The sequence below is a fragment of the Rhopilema esculentum genome, chromosome 20, assembly GCF_057945365.1.
Source record: "Rhopilema esculentum isolate cy_ngs chromosome 20, ASM5794536v1, whole genome shotgun sequence".
NCBI lineage: Eukaryota > Metazoa > Cnidaria > Scyphozoa > Rhizostomeae > Rhizostomatidae > Rhopilema > Rhopilema esculentum.
Genome location: NC_142834.1, coordinates 5,799,599 through 5,809,056, shown reverse-complemented (window position 1 = coordinate 5,809,056; position 9,458 = coordinate 5,799,599). Strand labels below are relative to the sequence as shown.

The following is a 9,458-nucleotide window of genomic DNA, read 5'->3' as shown; positions in this document are numbered from 1 at the left end:
AAATTCCAATTAAACACCGTTTTACGTTTCCTTTTGTCGAATGGGATCGATTTTTGCAAAGTTATTCGACTTTTTCTTGGTTGAGAGCAAGGGGGATTCAGGTTTGCATAAAGGCGTTCAGAAAAAACAATAGGCTTCTGATTCCCCAAGTTTCTAAAGACTTGGGTTTTTAGCGATTTAAACAAAAAGTATCACAGTTACAAGTTTTTGAGCGCATCCATGAGATGGACCGTTTGATGCTCCATTTTGTGAGCCGTTTCCCGTAATTTTAGGACCTGTCTTTGCCGAGTTATTGAGGATCTAATGATTAGAACAAAAGAAATGGAAATTCCCAAAGAGCTGTGAAAATCAGACAGTTTTGAGAGTTTCTTGACCGAACAAGCCGATCGGGCGACGGGCGGCTAGCAACATTGGGGCAAATGTATCGAAACTTTAAAAAATCATGAAATGCAACTTTAAATGCATTTAAATCGAATCCAGGAAGCTCTTTTACCCGTTCACAGACTTTTCCTGTTTTTAAATTCCAATTAAACACCGTTTTTCAAGGAAAAGTTCTGACCGCCGCCGCAGTTACCGGTTTGAGCTCGATCGGTCGCTGCGATGCAAATTTGAGAAAATTTGAAAAGTGCACTTTTCGGAAAAATCGAGTTAATTCAGTAACGCAAGCTTCAAACAAGACAAGCAATAGCTCAAAAAATCGAGCAAAAAATCAGCGATATCTCGAACGGCTCGCAGAATTTTTATCGGCTGTTTTCGATTTTTAAACTGCAAAAAACCGTTTTTTGCGTGTTTTAATCACTAAATCCTCAATAACTCAGCATAAACAGGTCCCAAAATTACGGGAAATAGCTCAAAAAATCGAGCATCGAACGGCCCATCTCATGAATGCACTAAAAAACTTGTAACTGTGATACTTTTTGTGTAAATCGCTAAAAACCCAAGTCTTCAGAAACTCGGGGAATCACAAGCCTATTGTTTTTTCTGAACGCCTTTATGTAAACCTGAATCCCCCTTGCTCTCAGCCAAGAAAAAGTCAAATAACTTTGCTTAAATCGGTCCTATTCGACAAAACGAAATACCACAAGGACGGCCGCAACCTCCCGCACCTAATGGTAGAAACTAAAATTTGATACTGTTTATGGTTTCGCCAATAATGCAACTTCTAGCTGAAACACTGGCCATTCAATTTCAGACAAAAGCCTCTCTTTGTGAAAACACTAAGAGGTGAGGGCCGGGCCGGCTGGAATATCAAATATCTTTTAAACGCAAAACAGGAAAAATACACAGAAAATAAGCAATATTTATCTCAATCCATGCTACCATTCCACAAAAGGACGTTTACTTTAACCTTTTGGATGAGCGAGTAAAAATTATCTTTCCTAAAAACCAACAATTCAAAAGATTCTCACTTCAAACAAAAGAAATTCAATAGACAATTTCTAAAGCTTCATCTCAAAATACTCTCTTAATTTGTTGAGGGTGGCAATTGACAAGGCCGAACCTAAAAGGAGAACATAAACAATGTAACAATGATGGGGAATGCTCTCGACGTAGATGGGCATTTGAACACCGCTCGAAAAGAAGTGTATCGGAGAGTCTGAGGGGGCAAGTTGCTAAGTAGTTTCAGATTATACATTTACTAAGGATTCAGGGCTGGGGTAGGAAAAGGGCTCAATTTTGCATTGACCTATGATTCACGCGATCGAAGTGGTTGTTTATCGTTAACTTAGGGACTCCTTTACATATTTTCCGACAATAGATGGCTCCAAACAGCAGCTTTCTATTCAGAGTTACCCTAACCCTACTTAATCTTCGGCGTTTAGGCGGCACAAAAGCTTCAAGGGCAAGGGCCTTTACAAAGGCGAATGTGAGAAATCAAGTTTACACGCCATGGGGAAAGAAATTTCCGGCAACACGTTTCTATGCATAGAAAATCTTTAAAATTTAAAACGATAAACAAACTAGGAAAAAGTGTCTGTATTGGGTTTCTATGTGGAGATTTGGTTCATTCCCTAAACCTTTTCTTCACTTGCGTTTGCTTCTTTGCTACTGATGCATCGACATCATCTTCTGTTGCGGCGTCCACTGGGTGTCTGCGGCATTCACCTAAAAATTTAATGAAAATGTCACTTTTGGCTGAAATGTCTTATCTTTTTGAATTGACAGATACACAGAGAGGTGACGACTGACGTCGTACATGGTTACAAAGAGTGACTGTGCTGCTGGTTTCTTTGAGATGCTTGCCCCTTACGGCATTCCATTGCTGAGATTTAACGAAGACACTTCTAAGAGGAGCAAAACAGAATCAATCCTGGAAAATTTTCAGCCATAAAAAGAGATTGGTTCACATACAAATCTGCTCACGAAGGAATTTGTTTTTGAAGAAGGAAATCCTCTTACGAATTTAGGTTACGGCAGCTGAATCCCCTTCAAAGGCGACCCTTTAAACACATACTTCTTCCATTAAATATTCAACCTTCCTGAATATTTAATTTTATTGAACTTCTTCCTGAATTTGATGTTATAAAGATCATAGTTTGTTTTAAACAGCGAGGCTTGCAGAGACTGCTCGCTTTTTTGTGTCATTAGCAAACTGAAGTTCGCAAACTCATTCAAAGCTATTCATAAGCAAAGTTGGCAACTTCAATAAAGAGCTTGGAAGTCGTTTGAAAGTTTTTCTAGTGATATCTCAATGGTCTTTCTGTTATGAAAGGTTTATTTGATGCATAAGTTTTGATGTAGCATTTGAAAACTGTGTCGGGAATTGAGCTCTTTGGTGGATCGAAAATGAACTAAAAGGAGTATTGGCGCGTGATTGGCTATTTGGTTTCTCCTCTCTAGTGATTTTCGATCCAAAACGTTGTTTTCGGTTTTCTGTGCAGTCTTGATATTAGCCATTGTCATTTGATCATTTTCATTGGTTGTATTTATAATTATTTGACCTTGATCATTGATAATTTTGCAAAAAATCATCATTAGTGTCAAGTTGCGATTTCCTGCTTGTACAACAGTTTTCTGATGCCTGAGATCGAGGGGCGATTCACTCTTGCAAATAGCGTACGAGATTTTGCCTAAAACAAAAGGATTTCTAGAGATTTTCAGATAAAAAAATAGGATTTTCACAAAAGGTGTACGAGATTTTCTTAGAGTGATTTGTCCCTCGGTTGAGATAATAATTTATCAATGACTTGTACGGCATTCAAGTTGTATCTGTATACCCCAGAGGCATCAATTTTGTTGCGTTTTTGCGCAATCTCCCGACCCCATTATCCTGTGGATATACCTTTGTTTGAAGGTGTTCAGCAGGGAGCAGCCTCAGTGAAATGGAAAAAATAAATATTTGAAGTTTCAAGATAAAAATATCGCGTTAAGGGGTGCTTTTCTTATTACACAAAAGGGGACATGCTTGAGAATATGGAATATTCTCTAGGAGCGTTTAATAACCCACCCAGAAAGGCTTATATTATGGTGACAAAAAAACATGCATTTCTTGCATCCATTTGATACCAAAGGTTTTGGTTTTTTTTCCTACGTGAACAGAGAAAGGCGGAAATGTCATCCTTTTGGGGTTTAAGGAGATCGCACGCCGTCCTGGATACTGCCAAGGTGCAAATTTATCTCTTTATAAAAAATGCTGATAATAATACGTTGTAAAAAACAAGCAAAAATACAGCATAATTTACTGAGGGTAGGAGAAAATGTTTATGTGCTATACAAAAACATAATTTTCTGAAATTTTAATCCTCAAAAACAGCATGAAATATTGAATGAAATCAGCCCTATGGAAAAGGGAAAGGGAAAATGAATAGGAAATAATCAATATTCAATATAGAATCTTCGAATTAATACCCAAGATGGCCCAGGATGGCTAAATAAACGCACCTGTAAACGCATTAGCTAACTACATAAACGCACCTGCTTGCTTTGTAAACGCATTAGCTAGCTAAATAAACGCACCATTTCGTCCTGTAAACGCATTAGCTAGCTACATAAACGCACCTGCTTCCTTTGTAAACGCATAAGCTAACTAAATAAACACCCCATTTCGTCCTGTAAACGCGTCAGCTAGCTACATAAACGCACCTGCTTGCCTTGTAAACGCATTAGCTAGCTAAATAAACGCCCCATTTCGTCCTGTAAACGCATGAGCTAGCAACATAAATGCACCTGCTTGCTTTGTAAACGTATTAGCTAGCTAAATAAACGCCCCATTTCGTCCTGTAAACGCATTAGCTAGCTACATAAACGCACCTGCTTGCTTTGTAAACGTATTAGCTAGCTAAAAAAACGCCCCATTTCGTCCTGTAAACGCATTAGCTAGCTACATAAACGCACCTGCTTGCTTTGTAAACGTATTAGCTAGCTAAATAAACGCCCCATTTTGTCCCGTAAACGCATTAGCTAGCTACATAAACGCACCTGCTTGCTTTGTAAACGTATTAGCTAGCTAAATAAACGCCCCATTTCGTCCTGTAAACGCATTAGCTAGCTACATAAACGCAACTGCTTGCCTTGTAAACGCATTAGCTAGCTAAATAAACGCCCCATTTCGTCCTGTAAACGCATTAGCTAGCTACATAAACGCACCTGCTTGCTTTGTAAACGTATTAGCTAGCTAAATAAACGCCCCATTTCGTCCTGTAAACGCATGAGCTGGCTACATAAACGCACCTGCTTGCTTTGTAAACGTATTAGCTAGCTAAATAAACGCCCCATTTCGACCTGTAAACGCATTAGCTAGCTACATAAACGCACCTGCTTGCTTTGTAAACGTATTAGCTAGCTAAATAAACGCCCCATTTCGTCCTGTAAACGCATGAGCTGGCTACATAAACGCACCTGCTTGCTTTGTAAACGTATTAGCTAGCTAAATAAACGCCCCATTTCGTCCTGTAAACGCGTGAGCTGGCTACATAAATGCACCTGCTTGCTTTGTAAACGTATTAGCTAGCTAAATAAACGCCCCATTTCGTCCCGTAAACGCATTAGCTAGCTACATAAACGCACCTACTTGCTTTGTAAACGTATTAGCTAGCTAAATAAACGCCCCATTTCGTCCTGTAAACGCATTAGCTAGCTACATAAACGCAACTGCTTGCCTTGTAAACGCATTAGCTAGCTAAATAAACGCCCCATTTCGTCCTGTAAACGCATTAGCTAGCAACATAAATGCACCTGCTTGCTTTGTAAACGTATAAGCTAGCTAAATAAACGCCCCATTTCGTCCCGTAAACGCATTAGCTAGCTACATAAACGCACCTACTTGCTTTGTAAACGTATTAGCTAGCTAAATAAACGCCCCATTTCGTCCTGTAAACGCATTAGCTAGCTACATAAACGCAACTGCTTGCCTTGTAAACGCATTAGCTAGCTAAATAAACGCCCCATTTCGTCCTGTAAACGCATTAGCTAGCTACATAAACGCACCTGCTTGCTTTGTAAACGTATTAGCTAGCTAAATAAACGCCCCATTTCGTCCTGTAAACGCAATAGCTAGCTCAATAAATGCACCTGCTTGCTTTGTAAACGTATTAGCTAGCTAAATAAACGCCCCATTTCGTCCTGTAAACGCATGAGCTGGCTACATAAATGCACCTGCTTGCTTTGTTAACGCATTAGCTAGCTAAATAAACGCCCCATTTCGTCCTGTAAACGCATGAGCTAGCTACATAAATGCACCTGCTTGCTTTGTAAACGCATTAGCTAGCTAAATAAACGCCCCATTTCGTCCTGTAAACGCATGAGCTAGCTACATAAATGCACCTGCTTGCTTTGTAAACGCATTAGCTAGCTAAATAAGTAGTATTCTTACATTTACTATTTTCACCATCAAAACTTGATAAATTTTCCAACATATTCCAGTTTAAAAGTCATCTTTTAGCTTTTATGAAACTTGCTATCGCCACTTGAATTTTGGCTCGATAGAATATTTTGCTGCGGTGCCGCCATTTCTGTTTCAGCCTGTGCAATACTTTTGCTCACTAAGTGTACATAAGCACGAAAAACCGTTATTGTGTAGACAAAGGGAGTTCATTTTTACCTCAGGACTCCATTGGTAACATTCTCAATAGGGAAGTGGCACTGATTGGGCAACCTCAACAGACATGTGCTCGCGTTTCTGATTGGCCTATTTCGATCCACAATTGGGTGTATATATTTCCTAGCGCAGAGTTTTCGATCTATGTTCTGACGTTTTATACTCTAATAAGTGTCAAATTAAAAGCTTTAGTATAATCAAACGTTTGCGTTTTGAAAATCCATTTTTAAGTTTTGCACCACCAAAAGATTGTTAGTTTACATCCACTGACGGACTGGCATGGAAACAAGATTGCAATCGCACAGTGTCTTCGTTTCTAGGGTTTGGTCTTTTTCCATATCTTTCAGTTTCTATTTATAACTAATGCGAGCTAAGTTCAAATTCAGTTTAAATCTAAAACAAGGCGCAAGTGTTTTCAAACTTTAAGGTCCTTTAAATAATGAATATGTATGTGGCTTTTTAATGTTTCTAGTATTGCTTTGATGGTTTCCATAAGTTTGGACACGAATCTGTCAATGCTTTCTGTCAAATATATGTAGTAACCACATTGCAGATGAGTTTCATTGTACAATGATCCGTCCTCTGTATGGTATGAAAAAATGCAAGCTATTTAAGTTGCTGACTTCAAAAGACAAATTTCTTTTCCTTACGTGTCAAGAAAGACAATTAATTACATTAAGTCCTAGCAAAGTTATAATTTATTGTAAAATGTTAGTTTATTGTATTACACTCATTTGTATTGGATTGCTTCTCGTCGTTTATGCTGTTCCTATAGCTCTAGCTCTTGACTTCCTCAGTAACATTCCACGTTCATTTGAATTGTGTGGGCATAGTAATACTCTTTGTGAACAATTAATACTATCAATGTAGGTTGACAAAAAAGATAAAAAGCTCCTTTCTTAGTTTGAGTATAACGACAGTCCCTTCTTAAAGTTTTCATAGACAATTGCATGCTAAGATGAATTTCAAATGTCAAAGAAAGATGTGACTTTGCCCATTTTTATAAAGATTTCCTACCAAAAGTGTAAAAAACAGGGACAATAAAGCTTCTCAAACAAGACACGATGGAGAGTCATCGACTTTAGCAGTATGGGGTGAAAATTTTCTTATATTAAACAAAGGACTGAAACATCCCGGATAAATGTGGCAGAAAAAAATTGCTATCTATCAATGGAGAAACATCAGCAAAAAACATAAACTATGTCTATTACAAAGTAAGAGTTTAATCAGAATATTTGAAATTCCAAAGAAAAGCTTCCTAAAGCAACTTAGCAATAAAAAATGACAAGCAACCAAATAAAAAGAACGAAAGATTTTTGGGAAATTCTAAAGCATAGCTCCTTACAGCAACGAAGCGATAAAAATGACAGGCAATGAAATAAAGAGAACGAAGGATTTTTGAGAGATTCTGAAGCATTGCTCCCTACAGCAACTTAGCATTAAAAAAAAGAGAGGCAATGAAATAAAGAGAGTGAAGAATTTTAGGGAGATTCTGAAGCATAGCTCCCTACAGCAACGAAGCAACGAACCAATGAAAAATGACAGGCAATGAATAAATAAGAGTCAAGGATTGTAGGAAAATTCTAAAGCATAGCTCCCTTGAGCAACGAAGCAATAAAAAATGACGGGCAACGAAAAAAAGAAAGTGAAAGATTTTGAGAAAATTCTAAAGCATAGCTCGTTACAGCAACTTAGTAATAAAAAATGAAAAGCAATGAAATAAAGAGAACGAAGGATTTTTCGGAAATTTTAAAGCAAAGCTCCTTACAGCAACTTAGCAATGGAAAATTGACAGCTAATCAAATAAAGAAAGCAAAGGATTTCAAAAAAATTCTGAAGCATTGCTCCCTACAGCAACTTAGCATTAAAAATAGAGAGGCAATGAAATAAAGAGAGTAAAGGATTTCAGGGAGATTCTGAAGCATAGCTCCTTACAGCAACGAAGCAATAAAAATGACAGGCAATGAAATAAAGAGAACGAAGGATTTTAGAAAAAGTCTAAAATAGAGCTCCTTACAGCAACGAAGCAATAAAAAATGACTGGCAATGAAATAAAAAGAAAGGAGTATTTTTGGGAAATTCTGATCATAGCTCCCTACAGCAACTTAGCATTAAAAATAGAGAGGCAATGAAAAAAAGAGAGTGAAGGATTTCAGGGAGATTCTGAAGCAAAGCTCCCTACAGTAACGAAACAATAAAAATGACAGGCATTGAAAAAAGAGAATGAATTATTTTAGGGAAATCCTTAAGCATAGCTCTCTACAGCAAAAAAAGCCATAAAAAATGACAGCCAATGAAATAAAGAGAGCCAAGAATTTTAGGAAAAGTCTAAAGCAAAGCTTCTTTTAGCAACGAAGCAATAAAAATGACAGGCAATGAAATAAAGAGAACGAAGGATTTTTGGGAATTTCTGAAGCATAGCTCCCTACAGCAACTTAGCATTAAAAATATAGAGGCAATGAAATAAAGAGAGTGAAGGATTTTAGGGAGATTCTGAAGCATAGCTTCCTACAGCAACGAAACAATAAAAATGACAGGCAATGAAATAAAGAGAACGAAGGAGTCTAGGGAAATTCTGAAGCATAGCTCTTTACAACAACGAAGCAATAAAAAATGACAGGCAATGAAATAAAGAAAACGAAGGATTTTAGGGAAATCCTGAAGCATAGAACCCTACAGCAACTAAGTATTAAAAAAAAGAGGCAATGAAATAAAGAGAGTGAAGGATTTTAGGAAAATTATGAAGCATAGCTCCATTGAGCAACGAATCAATAAAAAATGACAGGCAATGATATAAAGAAAGCGAAGGATTTCAAAAAAATTCTGAAGCAAAGCTCCCTACAGCAACTTAGCAATAGAAATGACAGGCAATGAAATAAAGAGGGCCAAGGATTTTTGGGAAATTCTGAACCATTGCTCCCTACAGCAACTTAGCATTAAAAAAAAGAGGCAATGAAATAAAGAGAGTGAAGGATTTTAGGGAGATTCTGAAGCATAGCTCCCTACAGCAACGAAACAATAAAAATGACAGGCAATGAAATAAAGAGAACGAAGGATTTTATGAAATCTCTAAATCATAGCTCCCTTGAGCAACGAAGCAATAAAAAATGACAGGCAACCAAATTAAAAAACTGAAGGATTTTAAGAAAATTCTAAAGCATAGCTCCTTACGGCAACTTAGTATTGAAAAATGAAAAGCAATGAAATAAAGAGAACGAAGGATTTTTGAAAAATTTTAAAGCAATGCTCCTTACAGCAACAAAGCATTAACAAATGACAGGCAATGAATTAAAGAGAACGAAGGATTTTTGGGAAATTCTGAACCATTGCTCCCTACAGCAACTTAGCATTAAAAAAAGAGAGGCAATGAAATAAAGAGAGTGAAGGATTTTAGGGAGATTCTGAAGCATAGCTTCCTACA

General features: G+C 37.4%; 1 long non-coding RNA gene across 1 annotated transcript in view; it reads right to left on the bottom strand.

The window, feature by feature from the left end:
• Positions 1-2,021: 2,021 nt before the first annotated feature.
• The window catches only part of LOC148957836 (uncharacterized), a 44,755-nt gene continuing 37,318 nt past the window's right edge, over positions 2,022-9,458 (bottom strand). Inside the window, exon 4 of the long non-coding RNA XR_016145035.1 lies at positions 2,022-2,106. This is a non-coding gene — a long non-coding RNA (uncharacterized LOC148957836). The remainder of the gene's footprint in view (positions 2,107-9,458) is intronic.